Genomic DNA, 3,123 nt, shown 5'->3' with positions numbered 1-3,123 from the left:
AACGTGGACGTCAAACCAACATTGCTCCCAAGGCAAGGCCCGCCATAAAATACCATTACACAAACCATATGGAATCACACATTGCAATGGACCCTAAGGACATCCCGTTAGGCCTCGACCCATGGGCCTTAGATACATCAATTGGGCCGTATCACATGGGCCTTACATTCATCAAATGGGCCGCATTAATGGGCCCCCACCAACGGCCTTAGGTACATTGCAATGGGCCATATCCCATGAGCCTTTGAAGACATCACAATGGGCCTTGCATATATCAGGATGGGCCTCAACAACAGGCCCCAAATACATCAAGGTGGGCCTCCTCAAATGGGCCTTATAAATATCAAGGTGGACCACATCGTATGGGCCATATGCATATCCAATGGGCCACACCCAAATACAAGTGGTGGTAATGATTTCCACCACTAAATTTCTAAGGCCCACCCTAATATTTATTCCTCATCCAATCTGATTATAAGGCCTCACATACCTGAATTAAAAGGAAAGACCAATATCATATATGGTCCCAAGCTTAGTAGACCAAGGGTCTTAATGGTGGGCCTTCAAACCCAGCTTTCTATAATGTGGTCCACCTATTCCTAGATCTGTCTCATTTCTTTGAACTCGTGCTATAAAATGAGCTTTCAATTGGTTGGATGACTTGGATGCAACACATGCATCATGGACCATGGATTCGATTCATTCTTTAGCTCATGCTAAAAAAATGAGCTTTCTAGATGGGACAGTGTGGACACCACACATGCATCATGATGGACCCCACCTGTGGATGGGACGGTATGGATAAAACACATGAAGGGGTCCACCGTCTGCACAGACGGTGTGACTAAAACACATACATCACTGTGGCTCCACACAGACCTACTCCCTGTGGACGGTATGAATAAAATATATGCATCACCGTGGGTCCCATGTGGGGCCCACCGTAATGTTTGTTCACCATCCAATCTGTCCATGTGTTCACATAGACCTGACGAAGAGTAAAAACAATTTTCAGATTGATCCAAAACTTCGTGGACCCAAAATGGGTTTTCAAAGGTATATGTTCAATCCCATTGTTTCCTTTGATGTGGGCCAACTGAGTTTCAGATTGGGTCGATTTTTGGAGGGGGGGCCACTTCAAGCAAGGTCCCACCTAATGGACGGATTGGATGGCAAATATACATCACTGTGGGGCTTAGGTTTGGGGACCCACGGTCCCTGGCCGCCCGTCCAGCGCGGACGCCGCTGGCGCCCTCTGACAAGTCAGAGGCAAACCCATTTTTCAAGGGTTTTTCATACGTGGGGCCCGCATCAGGTAGATCTACCCCAGCCATTGGTCTCTACGGACCATAACAAATCCGTAGAGTCCAATATTGGATATTTTTTGGCATGAAAAAAGATTCAAGTGAATTTAAACGGTGAAAACCACTGTTTTGAAAGGTATGGCCCACCAGATGCTTGGATCGGCTTCATCTTTTGGCTCAATGCCTAAAGTGATTTGAAAAATGGAATGGACGGTGTGGATTAGTCCCATACATCAAGGTGGGGCCTACATGTACCACCCTCTCCATGGCTTGAGAACCAAGCTAATATTTTTTTTTGTTTTCCCACTCCACGTCCAGACGCTGGACGTTTTTGGGCATGCAAATATATTTAGAGTGGGCCCTGCTTAGGTGGGCCATCACATGGCTGGGTGGTGTGGAACATACACATACATACAGTGGGCCTCACCTATCAATGACTTGGATCCAATACATGCTTCGTGGTGGGGTCCATTCAAATGGGCCACACGGCCATATCATCGCATACAATTAAAAAAAAAGGAGAGAGGGAGAGAGAGAGAGAGAGACGGAACACGTGTGATGGAGGGACCCCGGCACTATGGGCCCTCCCTTGCATAATTTAAAACATACATCAAGTGGGTCCCAATACATGTGGGCCTACCAAATCAAGGATCAACGGTGGAGATCCCTTCTCCACTCAAATGGACGGTCCAGATGACCTCTTTTCAAGTTAGAAAATAAACATCATGATGGGGTCCATGGGGAATGGCCCCATCATGGAATGATCATGAAGATCAAGATGGGCCATCGGCCACATCTTAGGGTCCAAAGTGAGATCCATACCATTGATCGGTAGGCCTCACTTGGCCCATCATAAAACATGAAAAATCTAGTCTAATAAGCACCCACCGGTCGATCTTCTCGGTCCGTTGGAATGCCGATCTCCTTAAGCTTCACTTTAACGGTGGAAGATGGGAAATGAATGGTTAGGATGGAGGATTTAGGGATGGGAAAGTGGGCCACACACATGCACTCTCTCACATGGAGAAGCTTGGACGTGAGCTCTCTCTTTGGTTGCTTGGAATTGATTTGAGAAATGAGAGAGAGAGAGAGAGAGATGGGATGTAAAGAGAGAGAGTGATGGGTGTGAGTGATGGGTGAGGTGATGTGTACTTGACTAGCATGGGTGTGTAAGAGAGAGGGTGAGAAAGGGTTGACTTTGGAGAGAGAAAGCATGGGTTGCTTGTACTTGACATGAGGTGATGGATGGGATTGATTGATGGGATTGATTTGACATATTGTAGAGATTCTCTTGGGATTGCAAGCGCGGCGTTTTCTTGAAATAAACGCCGGCTCACATCTTCTGCCGGGGTATCGGATCGGTGCGAGAGACGCGGCTTTCGAAAAAAAGATGAGCCAATTTAAAGCTCAAGTGAGCCCCTCGCAGGAATATTATGGAAAGAAATGCTAGAAACAAATGTCTACCGTTGAAATCTTCTTTGCATCCAACTTAATGTTTATATGCCATCCAAACCGTTAATAAGTTCATCCCAGCGGGATGAAGCGAAGAAACCAAAAAAATTAGCCTGGCACAAAACTTTTGTGCCCGTACAAATGCTTCAACGGTGATAATTGAATACCCACTGTTTCATCTCGTGTGGCCAAATTGAGTTTTGGATCTGAATCATTTTTAATTAAATGAACTAAAATGAGCTCAAAAAACGGATGGACGGGTTGAATTTATCATAAAGATCACGGTGAGCCCCACCTATCTTCTCAGCGCAGGAACTTGGCAGGAAATCAGCCTCCTGTGTCAAGCTCCATGCTCCGCCAAGGGTGC

Source organism: Magnolia sinica, chromosome 6, assembly GCF_029962835.1.
Source record: "Magnolia sinica isolate HGM2019 chromosome 6, MsV1, whole genome shotgun sequence".
Lineage (NCBI taxonomy): Eukaryota > Viridiplantae > Streptophyta > Magnoliopsida > Magnoliales > Magnoliaceae > Magnolia > Magnolia sinica.
The sequence above is the reverse complement of the archived record's forward strand: the minus strand, read 5'-3'. Positions refer to the sequence as shown.